Source organism: Hypanus sabinus, chromosome 4 (assembly GCF_030144855.1).
Source record: "Hypanus sabinus isolate sHypSab1 chromosome 4, sHypSab1.hap1, whole genome shotgun sequence".
NCBI lineage: Eukaryota > Metazoa > Chordata > Chondrichthyes > Myliobatiformes > Dasyatidae > Hypanus > Hypanus sabinus.
In genome coordinates, this window is record NC_082709.1 from 53,346,946 (window position 1) to 53,368,005 (window position 21,060).

The following is a 21,060-nucleotide window of genomic DNA, read 5'->3' on the forward strand; positions in this document are numbered from 1 at the left end:
TCCACAGTCTGAACTGAATGTGAACACAAGAAAACCTCATTCAGAATCTATGAAATGTTAACAATTGTATTGTACCTACTGATTACAGGACTGAGGAGCCTGGAGCTCCTGACCGAAGATTTTATTGTAAATGGGGTATTTGATTCCTTGTAAATGTTCTGTCCCTTTCTGTATATGATTGTTTAATATATTGTGGATCAAAATAAGATAATAAAGATATTCACGGATTTGCTTGTAGAATTGTTTTGCATGTCACTGATCATTGAGAATTCACCCAGATATTGTGCTCAAGTCAGCCTGTCCCTTTGTATCTCCTTTGTCTGCTGGAATCTCCTGATGTATTGGGCAATATGCTGCTTTAAACACTGTATGAAACATTGAAACATAGAAAGCCTACAGCACAATACAGGCCGCTCGGCCCACAAGGTTGTGCTGAACAAAACCCTACTCCAGAAATTACTAATCTATAGAATTGAGTTGTCATGGATGTGGAACTGCAGCAAGGTTGAAGTGGCACTTGGGTTGTTAAAATTTTCCATTCGTTTTTTTTAATTTTTAAAAACTTCAACAGTTATATTTTGAAGGAAAGAGTCTTTGGGACCCAGGAGATGGTTTAGGCATAATTAGAAATGAGAAATGGGCATTTTCCTCATTTCTGCAGCTCTAACATGTTCTCCCTTGTTCTTCCTTGGTGAATACCCAATGATGTACAGTTAACCAAGTGTCTTCGTGCTCCTGTACCCTCTCGCTTTGACGATGGATGCCACCTTCCTGAGGCACCATCTCCTGAAGATATCCATGGTGCCAGGGATGTGCTGACTGAACCAATGACACTTTGCAGCCTCTTTCAATCTTGTGGCCAGGAGCTTTCATGTTAGCTAGTGATACAGTCACTCATATTGCTCTTCAATCTACATCTGCTCTAATGAAGTAGAGCAGCTGGCATGCCTTCTTTGTAACTGCATGAATGTGTTGGGCTCAAGATGGATCCTATAAGATGTCAACGGCCAGGGATTTGAAACTGCTCACCTTTTCCACCACTGACCCCTCAATGGGGACTGGTGAGTGTTCTCCTGACTTCCCCTTGCTGAAGTTAACGATCAGTTCCTTGTTTTTGCGCAGGCTGAGTGCAGGATTGCTTGTTGTGACACTACTCAGCCAACTGAATTCTCATTTTTTATCAACTGTTTTAACTCTTTTCAGTATTTGGAATTAATGCTTAGAACTTTTGACTGAATGACAAATCAGTAGAACTAATGGTACAGAGTCATAGTTATAGAGCACTTTAGCACATAAGCAGCCATTCGGTCCATCTAGTGTGTGCTGAACTATTATTTATTCTAGTCTTATTGATCTGCACTTGGGCCATAGCTGTCAACACCCGTCGCATCCATATGCTTACACAGACTTTTCTGAAATGTTGAAATTGAACCTGCATCCACCACTTCCAGTGGATGCTCATTCCAAACTCTCACCATCCTCTGAATGAAGAAGATCCCCCACATGTTCTCTTTAAACATTTCACTTTTCACATTTAACTCATGACTTCTAGTTCTAGTCTCACCCAGCCTCAATGGAAAAAGCCTGCTTGCATGTACTTTGTCTATATCACTCATAATTTTATCAACTCTTCCCTCATTCTCCTACACTCCGGGGAATAAAGTCCTAATCTATACAACCTCTCCCTATAACTCAGGTCCTGAAGTCCCAGCAATATCCTCTGTACTCTTTTGATTTTATTGATATCTTTCCTGTAAGTAGTTGACCAAAACTGCAGACAATACTGCAAATTAAATCTCACTAACATCTTATGCAACTTCAGCATACAACTCCTGTACTCAATGCTTTGATTTATGAAGGCCAATGAGCTAAAAATTTCTCTTTAAAACCCTATCTATCTGTGTTGTACCCAAGATATTCCCCATGGAATAAAGTCCTAACCTATTCAATCTTTCCCTATGACTCAGGTTCTCATCACAGTAAGATCCTCGTAGGACCTATCCCACCACCATCTGGGTGGTGTGCCTCCTGCTCATCATCATTGCCGTCGCTGACTGAATCAAAGGTGGTGACAAATCAGCATGCAGGAGGGAGGTTGAAAATCTGGCTGAGTGGTGCTAGGGCAACGACCTCTTACTTCATGAACAGTAAGACTAAGCAGCCAACTATTGACTTCAAGGGAACCATTCTGGAGGTCCGTGAGCCAGCCCTTATCAGGGGATCATAGATGGAAAGGGTCAGCAACTTTAAATTCCACATGTGAACTTTGATAATAAATTTACTTTGAACCTTGAATATTGAACTCATGGAATGACTTAGGACTCAAAAGATTAGGTTGGAATAAGGCAAGGGGTGGGTGAGACCTCAGGCTGTGTGTTGGGAGAGATGTAATCCACTAATGTTTCAGGCTGAAAATAGATGAAATAACTTTAAGACGCAGTGAAAAGGGGGGTGGAGAAGGCAGAAGAAAGGAAAGGACAGTGGTAGAGTGGAAGCTAGCAGAAAATAAAGGATACAAGGACTAAAAACTCAAGAGAAGGTGCCAGTTGAGCAAATAAAGCAAAAAAGGAAAAGATCTGAATATAAACACTTTAAATTCTGTAGATGCTGAAAATCTGAAGGAACGCACACAAATTGCCGAAGGAACTCAGTAGTTTTGAAAGCATCCATGGAGGGAAATAAACAGACAGTGTTTCTGGCTGAGACCTTTCATCAGTCTTGACTGTTCATGCTGCCTACCGGCTGTGTTCCTCCAGCACTTTGTGTGTGTTAGATCTGATTGCACCAGGGGAATGAGGAGGGAATTCTGGAAATCTGGATTTAACATGCCTGAAATGGTAAAATCGTTGACTGCAGTGCTGAATCAGAAAGGCCCACTGGGTATGCTCCTCAGACTGACTGTACACTGAGTTGCAGAGGTCGGGCGATGACCAAGACAGAAATGAAGTGACTAGAAGTTTGTCTTTGCACTGTAATAATGATCCCACTGTTAAAGCAAATACCTGCTGGAGAAGAGAACAAGTCCTAAGAAGTGTCTGCAGTTTATTGAAGGAAAACAAATACAGGAAGCCTGGTGTTCTGCATAGTAAAACTATGTGGGATCCTGGATGGTGGTGAGAGGAGACAGAGGACAGCTGTTGTACGAGAAGGGGCTGCAGTAAATCTTTGTTGACTTTAGGGACTATCATTTTACATCTTCTGTCTACCCAACAAACACTGCTCCCCCTGACTCTCTGCTCCTGTCCACACTCAAGCTCTTTCTGCTCTTTTCACTTCGTTGGTTTCTGTTCTGATGGCAAGGTTCCTCTGGCCACTTTATCAGACACTCTTTGGAAGTTCGTGGACAACATCTCAAACACATTGTTTAATGAAAAATCTCATCATTGGTCAATGGCAACTTGCCTCTCACAACCTTTAGTGACTTCACATTATTCATCCATCTGGATGATTAATAATTTTGAGGAACACATACAAAATGCTGAAGGAACTCAGCAGGTCAGGCAGCATCTGTGGAGGGGAATAGACAGAACGAATTCACGATAATTGGAAAGGGGAAAAGGAGCCAGAATAAGAAGGTGGGAGGAGGGGTAGGAGTAAAAGTTAGCATATGATAGGTAAGTGAGAAGGTGGGGGATGAAGTAAGAACCTGGCAATTGACAGGTGGAAGAGGTAAAGAGCTGAAGGAGAAGGAATCTGATTGGAGAGGATAGTGGACCATGGGTGAAAGGGAAGTTAAGAGGAGCACAAGAGGGTGGTGTGCAGCAGGTGAAGAGGAGAGAAGATGTAGGAGGGGAGCCAAAATGGAGAATGGAAAAACAGAAGAGGAAGGGGAAGAAATTACTAGAAGTTAGAGGTATAAATGTTGTTGTTATCAAGTTGGAAGCTACCCCAACATAAGAATATGAGGTGTTTCTCTTCCAGCCAAGTGTAGCCTCACCATGGCAGTAAATCAATAACTTTGTCCTGATTATTATCTCTGCAGCTTCTCCATCACTGACTAACTGCTTTACAGCCACTGGTTTATTTTTGCTCTTTGACTTCTCTTGTGTTCTAGCGCCACCATAGTCTAAGGCAGAATGGAGAACTGCATTTAACAGCGTTGATCCACTAATTTGTCTCAAGTTTGAATGTTTTTGGTAATCCAACTTCGCTTTGCGTGAGAAAGCAGCTTGAAGAAAATCCTGCACACTGAATTAGCCACAGAAGACTGTACTGATTGGCCACCTTTCATCACTTTTCTAAGGTGCTAGAGAACTAACTGTTGTCGATTTTGTATGTGGATGACCAATGTGGCAGCTCTAAAAAATAAATGAGACAATACATGATGTGTAAAAGATATATTTAATACCTTGAATTAAGCTATGACAGGACTGGATAAATAAGCATTTTGAACTAGCTGATTTCAGACTTATAAGACCATAAGATATAGGAGTAGAAATGATCCATTTGGCCCATTGAGTCTGCTCTGCTATTTCATCATGGCTGATCCAATTTTCCGTCCTAGTCTCCTGCCTTCTCCCTGCATCCCTTCATGTCCTGATCAATCAAGAACCTATCAACCCCTGCTTTAAATATACCTACAGACGTATCCTCCACAGCTGCCTGGCAAAGAACTTCTTACACAGTCACCACACTCTGGCTATAGAAATTCATCCTCATCATTCTAAAAGGACATCCCCCGATTCTGAAGTTGTTTCCTCTGGTCTTTGACTCTCCCACCATAGGAAACATCCTTTCCACATCCACTCTATCAAGGCCTTTCACCATTCAACAGGTTTCAAATAGGTCACCCCTCATTCTTCTAAGTTCCAGTGAATACAGTCCCATAGCCATCAAATGCTATTCGCCTAGTCCTCTTGAAATGAATGCTAACATTGCATGTGCCTTCCTCACCACAGACTCAACCTGCAAAATAACCTCTAGGGAATCCTGCACAAGGACTCCCAAATCTCTTTGTGCCTCAGATTTTTGTATTTTCTCTCCGTTTAGTCAACCCTTTCATTTCTTCTACCAAGGTGCATGACCATACACTTCTCAACCCTGTATTCCATCTGCCACTTCTTTGTGCAGCCTCTTAATTTGTCTAAGTCCTTCTTATACCTTCCCTATTTCCTCAGAACTACTTGCCCATCCACCTATCTTTGTATCATCTGCAAACTTTGCAACAAAGCCATCAATTCCATCATCAAAATTATTGACATATAACATAAAAGGAATTGGTCCCAACACAGATCCCTGTTGAACATCACTAGTTACTGGAACCTAACCAGAAAAGGTTCCCTTTATTCCCACTCTTTGCCTCCTGCCAATCAGCCACTGCTTTATCCATGCTAGAACCTTTCCTGTAATACCATGGGCTCATAGCTTGTTAAGGAGCCTCATCTGTGGCAACTTGTCAAAGCATTCTGAAAATCCAAGTACAGAACATCAACTGATTCTCCTTTGTCTATCATGCTTGCTGTTTCTCAAAGAATTCCAACAGATTCGTCAGGCAAGGATTTCTCTTGATGAAACCATGCTGACTTCGACCTATTTTATCATGTACCTCCAAGTACCTCAACAATCGGTTGCAACATCTTCCCAAACACTGAGGTCAGACTAGCTGATCTATAATTTCTTTTTTTCTGCCTCTCCAAGAGTGGAATGACATCTGCAATTTTCCAGTCTTCCAGATCCCTTCCGTAATCTAGTGATGCTTGAAAGATCATTACTAATGCCTCCACAATCTCTTCAACCACCTCTTTCCCATCCAGGTGATTTATCTACCTTCAAACCTTTTTTTGATTTTGTCCACCTTTTATTTTGCAAATCATCCTGTTGAATGGAATTTTGCCCTACCTTCAGCCTCCGCTTGCTAGGGGTCTTACTGCACATTGCTTCTGTTTGTAAACCAGCTACCTCACCTTCTGCATTATCACTCAGGTTCCCATCCCCCTGGCAAATTAGATTAAACCCACCCAAACATCTCTAGCCCACCTGCCTGCAAGGATATTGTACCCCCTTAGGCTCAAATGTTAACTGTTCCTTTTGTACAGGTCATACCTTCCCCAGAAGAGATCCCAATGATCCACATATTATGCCAGCAAACTCTCCAAGAAGGTGATCAGATACAATAGGTTTCAGTGTAGGACTTAGAAGGCAAAATCTCTGCTGCTAATTCAGTTAGTCCTTCAGCGCAGGTTAAGATAGGTTGTCAGAAGCTCCATAACCTATTGAGTTCATCAGATGTGTGTCAGACATGCAAGCACATCCAAGTGAGAAGACTGAGAGTAGATCTTGTAGAAACATGTAAAATTATGAAAGGGGTAGATAAGATAGAGGCAGGAAAGTTGTTTCCACTGATAGGTGAGACTAGAATAGCCTCAAAATTTGAGGGAGTAGATTTAGGATGGAGATGAGGTGGAACTGCTTCTCCCAGGGAGTGGTGAATCTGTGGAATTCTCTGCCCAATGAAGCAGTGGAGGCTACCTCAACATAGAAGGGGAATTAAGGGTTATGGGGAAAAGGCTGGTAGGTGGAGATTAGTCTATGGCCAGATCAGCCATGATCTTATTGAATGGCGGAACAGGCTCAATGGGCCAGATGGCCTAGTCCTGCTCCTATTTCTTATGTTCTTATGTAGCTCTAGAGATGCGTTTATCTGGTTTCTCCTGGCACGCAAATCTGCCTCCCCTCCATTGACTCCGTCAACTGCTTTGGGACAACAGGTAACATAGTTAAAAATATTTGTCATTCTGGTCATTTTCTCTTCTCCACTTTCCATTGAGACAAGATTTTAAAAAGCCTGAGAGCACGAGTTATGAGTCTCAAGGACAGCTGAGTAACCCTGCTTTCAGCGGACTCGAATAGACCTCTCAAATGATAAAGAATGAACTTTTGATCTCCATAGCCTTTTCACTTTATTTGTCATCTTGTACTGCACTTTCTATGTATCTACATCACCATTCTGCATTCTGCTTTCTTTGTACTATCTCAGTTTATCAGAATCAAAATCAGGGCTTATTATCACTGGCATGTCATGAAATTTGTTGATTTGTGGCAGCAGCACAGTGCAAGACACAAAAAAATACTATTAGTTACAAATAAATAATGAATAGGTAAACAAGTAAATAAATACACAAATAGATAGGTAAATACTGTATATAGATAGACAGACAAACAAACAAACAAACACTTAAATAAATAATATAGTGTGAAAGGGGAATAGTGAGATATATTCATGAGTTCAGGAACTGTTCAGAGATCTGATTACAGAGGGGCAGAAGCTGTTCCTAAATCATCGAATGTGGTCTTTGTCCTGTACTTCCCCCATAATGATGGTAATGAAAAGAAGACAAGTCCAGGATGGAGAGGGTCCTTAATGATGGAATGATCTGTCAAAGACCAACAAAAATGTTTTCATATTATCTTGGTTCATGTGACAACAATGAACCTACACCAACACCAATGCACAAGATTAGTCTAAATCACCAGCAGAACAGTGATCTGCCCAATTCTAACCAAGTGTCCACTTTAAGGAGATTTACAAGGCAAGTTTTATTTTTACCCAGAGAGTGGTATGCAAAATGTTGCCAGGGGTAGTAGTGCAAGCAGATACCATTGTATCATTCAAGGGGTTGTAACCTGAACAAATGACCATGCAGAGAATGGAGGGGATATTAATGTGTAGACAGAAGGATTAATTTAATTTAGCAACCTATTTGGTACAAACCTTGAGGCTGAAGGGCCCGTTCCTGTGCTGTAATGTTCTATGTTCTCAGATTCATGACCCAGCATGTGTCTTACAATGAAGTTACCAATGCCACCTGGGATTAAAGGAAGGATTAAAATGTCACAGAGCAAGAAACTAGAATGTCATTCTCAGAACTCCATTTCCAGTTACAAGACTCAGGAGCTCCTGACTAGCCGAAATATCTAACTTGGACCCAAACAGTAGCACAGCTAATAGACCTACTGCCTCATAGCTTCAGTAATCTGGGTACAATCTTGATCTCCAATGCTGTCTATGTGGAGGTTTGCACATTCTCCCTGTGCCTCTCCTGGGTGCTCTGGTTTTCTCCCGTGTCCCAAAGATGTGTAGGCTGGTAGTTTAATCAGCCACCATCCATCATCCCTTTTAGAATCTCAGAAAAATTGATGGGAATGTGGGGAGAATAAAATGAAGTGGGTGAAAGATTAGGGCAAATAGGTGGTTAATGGTCAGCATGGATTTGATGGGTTGAAGGACCTCTTTCTGTTACCTAAGGCCTTGATTTTATCCCTGTTTTACTGTTTACTGATTCATAAGTAGGTCACCATGATGTAAGCATGAAATAGAAAGTTAAGTAGCTCCAGATTGAGGGCTTTGTCCTGAAATTTCCACTGACCATTTTCATTCACAGACACTGCCTGACCTGCAGAATTCATCATGCACTTTTTTTTTGCTCTGGAAACATGATTAGTCTGACTACACTTTCAAAGACCAAGAGAACAGAAGGTAGCATTCTGGATATGAACTTTCATTTACGAAAGTTGTCGTATTTGACATGATTTTCTTTTGATAGTGACATAAAATTCAGTTGCAGTGAGTGGGCAGCTTGCTAGTCTTGAACTAGTGGATGGTGAGTTCAAATCTTGCTCCAGAATGCCCAGCTCAAGATCAAGGCTGAAAGGTTTATGCAATGTGCAAAGATTAAAGAGAAATCTTAAATAACCTCGCAGACGTTACACAAAACATTGAAAATCAAAAACACTACAGAGGCTGGAAATCAGGAAGTGCTGAGGTCATTCAGGAGGTCAGGTATCACAGCTAAATAGAGGAAAACAGTTAATGTTTCAGGTCAATGATCCAGTGTCAGAATGGGAAAATTGCAGTACACAACACTCTGAGGAAGAGCATGGCAGCTTTGCTTGCTTCCTGGCCAATGTTCTTCCTAAAAACAAATTGTCGGGTCATATTCACCTGCTGGGTGAAACTTGGCTACTTTAAGAAAAGATCTCCAATTGTTATCAATCACTTTGGGATTCCTGAGACTGTGAAAAGAAATGTGTAAATGCAAGTCATTTTTAATAATTCTCCCATCACTAATCATGTTTTATGAACTCCCAGTGAGAGTTATATGACATTGGATTTAATAGCATTCGATTCAAATGTTCTTACAAATCAATAATTTCTGAAAGAGATGCGTAATTGCACCATGGAGACAGAAGAAACAATACATGCTGGAATATGGAACAACAAGCAACTACTGGAGGAACAGTAGATCAGGCAGCATTTGAGGAGGTAAATGGAAAGTTGGAGTTTTGGGTCGAGGACTTTCAGCTGGACTGATCAGGTGAAGGTTGGCAAATGTCGACTGTCCATTTACCTCTGCAGATGCTGAGTGACCACTGTTCATTGCACCAATTGAAGTGAGATACAAACTACTTACCGGCTGAGCAGCCTGTAAACTACTCAAAAATGTGAGCTGCATAAACCCATAACTTCTCCCTGCCTTGTATTTATGTGCATGTACATCAGAAATCATTTATCAATGTTGGGAAAATAAAGAAGAATTTGAAGTGTAAACTGGGAAAAAGCTGTCAGAATGATAAAAATATAATTAGTATATGAACATGTTCAGATTTTTGGGCAATGGTGCAAGGACTGATCTGGAAGAACAGATTTAGCCTTACAATACTCCCAAGAGTGTAACCTACACAACCTCTTCCTGTTCACTTTAATCATTCTTTACAGTCACATAATGTTCTGAGCTGATGATGGAGATTTAATAAATATTATCCCACTGCAGTTGTTTATTCCACCAATAATTATCCTCATCCACCTCTTCTACATTCCTGCCTCTGAATCCTTCCCCTCCCCCAGGTGCCTGAGACCACTCCAAATTGGGCAGGCAGGAAGCAACAAACACACCCCTCTCCACAAGTGTCAACAAGAACCTGGTCCAAAGTAAATCTCTGCATGCAACGCCCACACTCGCCAATGACTGGTCCCTGTTGTTGGTGACGTGAAGCAGAGAAAGCCTGGAGTTTGCTGTGGGCTTCTTCCGAAGGTTTTTATATAGTAAGCTGACACTGTGAGGTATGCAAGGCTGCGAAGGACACTACAGTGAAACAAAATATGTCCAAACTTATTTCTACCTGAAATAATCCCAATACCTTGGACTCAAATTTCCAATTGTTACTAGAATGCTGTATTTCTGTTGTGGCCTTTGTATAACCTTGAGGATTGCTAACTAAATGAATAGTTCCAATCTCAGCGACACCAGCAATTTACTGTATACCAAACCTTAAATCTAACAGTCAGCCCCCATAAAACCACGAGGAAATTTGGCCAGCACCCATGGGTGCTACATTTTCACTTCTGAAAGGTTTGTCCTGACTTTTTTAGGATTTTAAAGGAACACTGCATTCATGCAGGGTTTCAGATCAAAGTGTTACATGTTGAAAACACAATGGCTTATAGTTTCTAAGTGGCGTGAAATGGATTTAGAAGTACTACATTTACAAAAGATTTCAGACCAATACTATCACTACCCATTGAAAACACTGGTCTATGCTCCCTGTATAGCAACAAATGGATCTAAAAGGGCTACATGCACACAGGACTTCAGATCAATGCCATAGTTACCTATTGTAAGCACAATGGCCTATAGTCTCTGTGAAATATCAAATGGGTTTAGATAATCAAAACTTGGAAGCCTGAAAAAAAAATCCAAGAAAAGTTGAGGCTGATCATCTCTGATAGTTGACTTAGGAACTGTGTCATATAACCCAAGGTGACCCACTCTGTGCTCAGAAATATCAACATCAGACGCATTTGATAAATGATAACTCCTTGCTCCTCGCCAGTGATGGGAGAGAAAGCAGCCAGGGTTCCAGCTCTGGATCAGCAAGTAGCCCCACATGGTGCATGAATGTGCTTGACCATCGGTCTTGCCCTCTGACTCTGAGTACTTGCTGCTCTTTCCATTTAGATGTGAAACATGGGAAGGGCAAAGGGCATCTTCGGGGAGTCAATGAGCCAATCCCCAAAAAGACAACATCGTAAGGGAGGGAGAAAAAAAAGGACGGATAGGAAATACGTTTAAAATGAGAGGAGAGGAGAGGAGGATCATACAATACCTGGATTATGGTTTCCATTCAAATCAGTGGTGCTCAAACAGGTCTTTGGTTTTAGCCCGTTTTCCTGAGATAATGGCTAGTCAGGAAATGATTCAAGTAGCGTTAAAATCATACTGAATAATTCCATGAAGTAAGAATGAGAATTCATAGACATTATGGATGATCATTTCTTCTCCTCTTCCACCAAACCCACACACAATGATGATATTAAGAGGAAGCTCTGCTCATATTACAGCCTAGCCATCAACTGGTTCTTGTGCCTACAAGTATCATGGAGTCAGTATCTGAGGTGCAGGATATGAAGTTGAAGGCAGATCAAGAGGCAGAGAAAGGGAGAAGTAGCCTCTTCACTCAGAGAAGCGAGCCCGCTGATCCCACATAAAGCAGAATGAAATTCTTCCTCCTCACCATCGCTGCTGTAAAAATCACTGAAAATCTTTAATCATTTGGTATTACTTCATTTTTCTCTTTGCAGGACTGCCAACACTTGATGAGCTTCAGCTCAAAGACTGAATGAAATCACCAAGATCACCAGCCAAAGTGTTCATATTGACAAAAGGGTGGCATTCTTGAGTTTTATCACTGGGAAGCCTGTGGTTATTGAATTATACCCTCAAAAGGGACAGTAGTCCTGAGATACATCAGCGTACGCTTGATGTAGGCTGCATTTCATTTCTTGTTGCAGTCTTGTATTCACAGTCATCTATTATCTTATTATATGTTATTTCACATTGACAGGAGAGAGGTAAAAACCATGCTGGATATTTTGCTGATTATGTCGTTGATATTGATGTGGTGCAAATGTGTATCTTGTGTTTTCCTTGCAATGGACATTAGTAATACAAAATACTGTAAGTCCAGTTCATTGCTTCAGTGGTGAGACAGACGGCAGGGAAGCTATGTGGCCTCATTTCTTGCATAGATCAGGCCCTTATGCTGCAGTGTTATGTGGGCAGCTACCCGGGGAGGCAGTGTGGGAGAGAACAGAGGTACAGTGGGTGCATTGGAATCCATACTGGGCTGGGGACTGGTCTTTCCCGTCGGTGCTGCTCTCCCGGGAAGACAATCAGGATTGTCGGCAGCTAGTTCAGAGTGGGGCAAGCTGATTTATCTTCTGCGGCTGACCCAGCGCAAGCTGAGGAACTGCTGCATGTTTGTTCTTACAGAAACATGGGTCCAGGACATCACGTGCACCACCAATCTTCAGGCCATGACACTCAGGGACTTTTGCTAATATTATTTTTTCTAACTGTATGCACTATCGGAACTATATGGGCTGTGTGTGTTCTGCACCTTAGCCCCAGAGGAATGCTGTTTTGTTTAGCGGCATTCATGTGTCTGGTCGAATGATAATTAAACTTGAACTTGAGTGTGAAGGTTTGAAGACAGTTGGTAGCAGGAGTGACAGCTGGGAATGGGGTGAAACCAGTATTAAGGTTACTTCACAGTTACACAATTTAGGAGAATAGAATTTGTTCCATGAGGCTATTTACTGAAGCCTTATGTCAACAATGTCGATCTTAATGCTATAATATGGGACAAAACCAAATCAAAAGAGGCATCATATAAAGATGCTTCATACCTGAGTGTAGATTAGGAATTTGTTAGACATTTTATTTGTTGATCTCATTCCCTAATCATGTATTTATGAAGATTAGCTTTATTGGTCACACGTGCATTGAAACATTAAAATGTAACAGTGAAATGTGTTATTTGTGTAAACAATCAACGCAGTTCAAGGATGAGCTGAAGGCTCACGGCACCAAAATAGCATGCTCTAATCTAATCCTGACCAAGGGTCTCGGCCCGAAACCTCGACAGCGCTTCTCCCCATAGATGCTGCCTGGCCTGCTGTGTTCCACCAGCATTTTGTGTGTGTTGCTTGAATTTCCAGCATCTGCAGATTTCCTTGTGTTTGCGTTGATGCTCTAATCTTTATGTCTTTGGAACATGGGAGGAAACCAGAAACTACCACAGTCACAGGGAAAAACGTACAAACTCCTTACAGACAGTGGCGGGAATTGAAGCCTGATCGGTGATCGCTAGCACTGTAAAGCATTGTGCGAACCGCTACCCTCCTATGTTGCCCCATGGATGATAGCTGACAAACACCAGCTGATCCATAGAGAGCTCTGGGTCTCAGTTGGTCACTTTAAACATGTCTATGAAGAAATGGACGTCTCAAGCTTACTGACAGATTGCCGTTGACAAATCTTCCAGGGTGCTCTTGTACATATTCAGGCACAGAACTCAGAAGCAGAGAGCCTAAAACAGGGTGAAGCTACAGCAGGTTGGATCTACTTATAATTGCAAGCTGCATCATTTTCAATGGAGATTTTCAACCACAAATAAACAAAGTTAAGAATAAGATAAATTTTATAATTATTTGTGCCTGCTGTAATATCTGAAATGAGTTAACAGTGTTTTTAAATACTTTTACTAGCTTCTGACTTCTATTTTTTATTATTTTCATTAGTTCTTTCAAGCTATATGAATAAAATGAGCACAATGTAAACGGTCAACTAATTTTAGTTTGAGCACATGGGAAGCTCAACTTCTACCATGAAGGTGCAGTGAAGGTTTCAACATTTGGTAAATGAGTGCTGAATGGATCCCAGCATCAAGAAGTTTGCTTTCCTCTGTAGATAAATGAGGCTTGACTGGACATCTGGAAAGGACAGCAATACTAGAGCAGATTTTGTTGTATCATTGCTAATAATAGGAATAAGGTAACACACACAAAATGCTTAAGGAATGCTGCAGAATTCAGAGCCCAGTAAAGGGTCTCGGTTCTTTATTCACTTCCACAGATGTGGCCTGACCTGCTGAGCTCCCCCACCATTTTGTGTATGTTACTATGGATTCCCAGCATTAGTATAGCAAAATGGTACTGGCTTTCCTTAGTCATGGATCAGAGATACAATAGTGGATGACATGTGTTAGATCTCAGTAGAATATCCATTGACCTCACATCCCAGCATCCTGAGCCACTTGGAATTATACTTGAAGAATAAATCCATGATCACAGTTCAAAGATGTCAATGAACTGGTAATAAACATCTCACTGAAAATATTTTCTTACAGGCAAATGCGGATCCAAAGAAAAAGAGTCAAAAGGTGCATCACTACAAGTGTATTGAAATACAAGTTCAACTGGGATTTGAGACTACAATCAAATACTGCAGCCTAGATTGAAATGCCCTGAATAAAGTTTGTTATTATTTATTAAAATGTCTGTGCTGTGCCAGTGGGAGAGGGGATGTTGTTCTTGAACATTATTGGATGCTTTCCAAACATTGTTAATTTGTCCCTGAGGAAGAATTCAAGTTCAAGCTTATTGTTATCATAGACATACATAAACAGTACAAATGTCATGTTAATTAACAATCTGCAGCAGCAGCAGAGTACAAGGACAAATATAAGTAAACACAAACTGAAATTAACGTAAATTATTTATGACTTACACATGGGCAAAGTAAAGAAAAATTTAAACATAACAACATTCATGGAAAGTTGAGAGAGAAAGAAAACAGTCCAGGGTAACGTTAAGATTTTTCAGATTGGTTCTAAACCTTGATAGCAGTGGGGAGGAAAGTTTTGTTAAACATTGAGATACGGGTCTCGAGGCTCCTGTACCCTGGAGAAGAGGGCATTGCCATGATGGTGGGTTTGCTGATGATGGATGCCATCTTCCTGAGGCATCCCCTCTTGTAGATGTCATTGACCAAATGTGCTGGAAGTGGTTGAGTCCACCAGTCTCTAATCTCTTGATTTCCTGTGCTTTCCTGTGTTTCTTCTTCACTTAATTTCAGAGTGATCTATGATTACAATACAGACAACACTCATAAATAACATTCAATGGGAGCCTACACAACTGGGGCAGGTTGAGAGTTTTGAATTGGGGGCATAGTTACAAGATAAAGAATGGTCATTTAAAATTGAGGTATATAGCAACTTTTTCTTGTAGAAGGTGCCAGAACTCTGGAATTTTCTATTCCAGAGGGTTGTGGAAGGTAGACTATTGGAGACATATAAAGAGAAGGTTGACTAATCATTGAAAGATTAAGGAATTAGGGAGATGTTGGGAATCTGTTTTAGAAGCAGAGATAAGATTTAATCAGATAATCCTTGATCATGTTGAATGGAGGACAGGCTCAAGGGGCAGAGGGACCTACTTCTGCTCCTATATACTTAGGCTTCTTGATGCAAAACATCAGTCTAATTAGTTTATCTATTAACATTACAGCTTGACCATACCAGGGCAATAGTGATGTAGAGTAATGTACATATTTGGCAAAGACTTGTTCAGTCCTTTGAATGTCAACTTTGAAGTGCCCAGGTTTAACAATTCATCATTAATAATTGTTTGTTTAGTTCTGAAAGAGTAGCTGAAGAGATTGGAAAACAATAGTAGCGATCTTTGAAGAATTACTAGATTCTGAAACAGTTGAAAGTTCAAAGTAAAATTTTCAAAGTATGCTCTATGTTACACCATACACTACCTTAGATTCATTTTCTTGCTAGCTTTCACAGTAGAACAGCGAGATAGAATAAAATCAATAGTTCCAGTAGACTAGAAATTGCAAATGTCACTCCACTATTTAAGAAGGGAAGCTGGAAATTATAGGGCAGTTAGCCTGACTTCGGTAGTTGAAAGCTGTTAGAATCCATTATTAAGGAAGAGGTTTCGGGGTACTTGAATGCACACAATAAAATATGCCAACGTCAGCTTGATGTCTTTAAGGGGAAATCGCCTGACAAATCAGTTGTAATTCTTTGAGGGAATACCAGGCAGGATAGACAAAGGAAAGTCAGTGGATATTGTTGATTTGGATCTTCAGAAGAACTTTGACAAGGTGCCACACATAAGGTTGCTAAACAAGATAAAGAGTCCATGGCATTCACAGGAAAGATACTAGCATGAATGGAAAGCCGGCTGCCTGGCAGAAGGCAAAGAGTGGGAATAAATGGAGCCTTTTCTGGTTGAGTGCTGATGACTAGCAGTGTTCCTCAAGGATCAGTGTTGGGTTTGCTACTTGTCACATTACATATCAATAATGATGGAATTCATGGCTTCCTGGCCAGGTATGTGTACAGTACAAAGATAAGTGAAGGGACAGGTAGTCGGCAAAGGATTTGGACATATTAGGAGAATAGGCAAAGAAGTGTGGCAAGTGAATACAGTGTAGGGAGGTGTATGGTCATGCACTTTGGCAGAAGAATAAACCAAGAGGGAGGGATGAAGTAAAGAGTTGGGAAGTTGTTTGGTGAAAGAGATATAGGGTTGGAGAAGGGGGAGTCTAATAAGAGAGGACAGAAGACCATGGAAGAAAGAAAGGGGGGAGGAGTACCAGAGAGAGGCAATGGGCAGGCAAAGAGATAAGGTGAGAGAGGGAAAAGTGGAAGGAAATAATAAAGGAAAGGGGAGAGGACCATTACTGGAAGTTCGAGAATTCGATGTTCATGCCATCAGGTTGGAGGCTATCTAGATGGAATATAAGGTGTTGTTCCTCCAACCCGAATGTGGTCTCATCGCAACAGTAGAGGAGGCCATGGATTGACATATTGGAATGGGAATGGGAAATAGAATTAAAATGGTGGCCACTTGAAAGTCCCGCTTCTTCTGGTGGACAGAGCAAAGGTGCTTACGAAACAGCCTCCCAATCTACATTGGGTCTAACCGTTATACAAGAGGCCACACAGGAGCACTGGATGATGATACCAACAGACTCACAGGACAGTTTGGGGCCTTGAATGGTTGTGAGGGAGAAGGTGTAGGGACAGGTGTAGCATTTGTTCCACTTGCAAGGATAAGTGCCGGGAGGAAGATCATTGGGGAGGGATGAATGGACAAGGGAGTGATCCGTGCAGAAAGTGAGGGAGAGGGAAAGATACCCTTGGTGGTGGGGTCCCATTGGGGTTAGCGGAAGATCCAGAAGATTATGTGCTGAACATGGAGGCTGGTGGAGTGGTAGGTGAGGACAAGAGGAACCCTATCCCCGGTACAGTGGCAGGAAGATGGGGTAAGAACAGACGTGCATGAAATGAAAGAGATGGGATTGAGGGCAGCGCTGATGGTGGAGGAAGGGAAGCCCCTTTCCTTGAAAAAAGGAGGACATCTCCTTCATTCTAGAATGAAAAGGCTAGTCCTGAAGATGGAGTAATTGAGAGAAGGGGATGGTGTTCTTACAAGTAGCAGGGTGGGAAGAGGTATTGTCCAGGTAGCTGTGGGAATCCTTGGCTTTATAATAGACATTAGATAAGCTGTCTCCAGAGACAGAGATAGTAAAATCTAGAAAGGGGAGGGAGGTGTTGGAAATGGACCAAGTAAATTTGAGGGAAGAGTTGAAGTTGGAGGCAAAGTTGATGAAGTTGACAAGCTCCTCGTGGGTGCAGGAAGCAGCTACAATACAGTTGATGTAGTGTACAAAAATGAGGGACGGACTCCAGTGTAGGCTTGGAATATACACTGCTCCACGTAGCTGAAAACAAGGTAGGCATAGCTGGGACCCATGCAAATATCCATGGGTACACCTTTTGTTTGAGGAAGTGGGAGGAGCCAAAGGAGAAATTATTAAGAGTGAGGACAAGTTCTGCTAGATGGAGGAGAGTGGTGCTGGAGGGGAATTGTTTGGGTCTGGTGTTCAGAGAGAAACTAAGAGCTTTGAGGCCTTCTTGGTGGGGAATAGAGGTGTATAGGGACTGGACATCCACAGTGAAATGTCAATGTATTTCATAATGAAGGGATATTATGCTGCTTAGCATTTTTGCAAACTTTTCCAAAGGAAGGTTGAATTTGTCCCAAACACATGGGATATGTGTTCTTATCTGAAAGATAAAGATAAATATCAGCAGGACTAGATTTTTACAAGACATGGCATTGCAACAACAGTGTCTGCCCTGCTAGGAACTGAATCTTGGTTCCTCCTTACACTGAAGAACTGCAGGTTCGGTCCACTTAGTGGCCTCATTATGGCACCTTCTGTACCCGGTCACTACAATGCTCAATGTCTTGTGCAATCAGAGACGTTTTCCTGCACACCACTGTTGGAATACATGGCGAGTTGAATTACTATTGCCTTCCTGTCAGCTAAAATCAGTCTGGCCATTATACTCTGACCTCTCTCATTAACAAGGTGTTTTCACCTACAGGCGGTACGGTAGCATAGTGGTTAGCACAGTGCTTCACAGTACAGCTGACCCAGGCTCAATTCCCACTGCTGCCTGTAAGGAGCTTGTAGATTCTCCTCGTGACCACCTGGGTTCCTCTGGGTGCTCTGGTTTCCTCATACAGTCCAAAAATGTTCCTGTTGGTAGGTTAATAAATCATTGTAGCTGATAGGTTAATTGTCCCATGATTAATTGTTTTTTAGAATTAAATTGGGGGATTGCTTGGTTGGCGCAGTCTGAAGGGCTGGAAGGGCCTATTCCACGATGTGTCTCAATAAGTAAACAAACTGCCACTCATTGAATTTTTTTTTGCATTTCACATCATTCTCTGTAAACTCCAGAGACCTTTGTGTGTGAAAATGTCAGATCAGCGGTTTCTGAGAAACTGTCCAGCACCAAAAATCATTCCATGATCAAGGTCACTTCGATCATATTTCTTGCCCATATTGACATCCGATCTGAACGACAATGGAACCTCTTGACCATGTCTGAAAGCTTTTGTGCGTGGAGTTGCTGCCACGTGACTGGCTGATTAGATATTTACATTAATGCGCAGGTGTACCTAATCAAATGGCCACTGAGTGTACTTTCCAGTTCGGGGACGCTGTCACCACTTACTGGCAAAACTATTGAGCCAAGAGAGGTACAATGACCATCACTGCAATACAGACATTTTGTCAGGCAAAATGTGAGACACTCTAACTTTTGAATCAATCTTTAAATTGCAATTCTGAAATATAAATTTATACACCTTTGTTTCTCTTGAAATCTCATCTTATATTGTCTTTTGCTTAAAGATGACATGTTAAGTAAGTTAAGACAAAGACTTTTCACTGTATCTTGGTACATGTGACAATAATAAACCAAAGTTTATATTTTAAAACTGTATAGGTGAAAAGCATGTCACAGGTGGAGTCTGGAAATATGAATGATAACCAGAACTTTCTATCACATAACTTCCCCAGAATCGTCTGTATCACCGACTCTAAAGCATTGAAGAAAGATTAAATTTAACTTGTCTAGAAATGACAATTCATTAATTTTAATTCATTCCATTAGCACGATTATTATTTAATACAAACCACAAAGCTTTGAACTTAGTAGAAACAGAGGTTCCTGCCTCACAGCTTCAGTAAACCTGGTTCAATCCTGACCTCATGTGGTGTCTGTGAGCAATGTGCATGTTGTCCTTGTGGAGAAACTGTGGGTTTCTGCCAGCTGCTGTGTGCCTGTAGGCGAACTGGCTCCTGCAATTTGCCCCCGGTGTGCAGGTAAGTGGTAGCTTCTGGGGCGAGTTGCTGGGAATGTGGGGGGAATGAAATGGGATTATTGTTAATGCGTGTGCGCTGGTCAACATGAGCTTGGTATGTTGAGATGTCGGTTTACTGGCTGAATGAACCGACCTCACTCAGTATTATCAGCTGTACTTGACACAGACACACACACAAAGACACAGAAGATGGGACAAGAGTAGAACGTTGCATTTTGCAAGGTCAAATGCAAGAGGAAAGTATATAGAAAATGGCAGGTATCTTTGGAGTTTTGAGGTACAGGGGGATCTTGGTGTGCAAGTATGTTGCTCCCTGAAAATGGCAGCTTAAGTGGGAGAGATAGAAATTAAAGTGTACGACATGCTTGCCTTCATTGGTCAGAGTGTTGAGTTTAGAAGTTGAGAAGTCGTGTTGCAGCTGTATAAATCTATGGTCAAAGTACATTTATTATCAAAGAGTATATATTGTATACAACTTTGAGATGGTGTGTAGCATGTATACTGTATACAACCTTGAGATTGTGTGTAGCTCTGATAAGTGCAATGCAGAGAGCTTTAGAGAGGCTTCGGAGAAGGTGCAGAAAAGGTTTATCAGGATGCTGTCTGAACTGGAGAGCATTTCCTACAAGAAGGGGTTGGACAAGTTTGGATTTTTTTTTCTTTAGACCAGGGGTGTCAACCTCATTTTAGGTCATGGGCCGGACTGGGCAAAATGCAGCTTCATGCGGGCCGGATCAGTCGGGCGCGTGCGAACGCAGCTTTCATTGCCTCCGTTTTTTCAGCCTGTTCTCATGTGTCTCAGTCTCTGCTATAACTACAGTGTTTCACTTCATAAATTCCGTTTCTTATGAAGAAGACTGCTGAGCAAGCATTATTTTTATGATTGGTATTAACTTACAATCATAGGCTTCATATCGCCGGGCCATTAATAACTAAAATAATAGATCTATCTAAAATGATCTCGCGGGCCGGTTATAATTGTACGCCGGGCCGGATATGGCCCGCGGGCCTTGAGTTTGACACCTATGCTTTAGACCATCAGAGGCTGATGCATGACCAGATAGAAATTATTTGAGGTAGAAAAAGAGATGGTCAGTCATCTTCCCAGGGTGGAAATATCACATACCAGAGGGCATAACTTTGAGATGAGAAGTGAAGAAATCGAAGGTTTATGAGGCAAGTTCTTTACTCAGAGTAAGTGGTAGGTGCCAAGAGAAATGTCAGAAGCAGGTATGAAAGTGATGTTCAAGAGGCGTTTAAACAGACACATGAACAGGTTGAGTATAGAGGGCTATTAGACCATGCGCTGGTAGGTGGGGTCAGTTTAAATCACAATCAGCAAAGATATAGTTGTCCAAAAGGCCTGTTCCTGTACAGCACAGTCCCACATCTGTTTTATGTTGCCACTTCTGCCAGTCCTCACTTACAGAAAGATTGCTTAGTGCTGCCATCATGTGGAAAATTCAGGGTCAGCATCATGAGGCAAAAGATGACAATAATTGTGGATATAACCATAA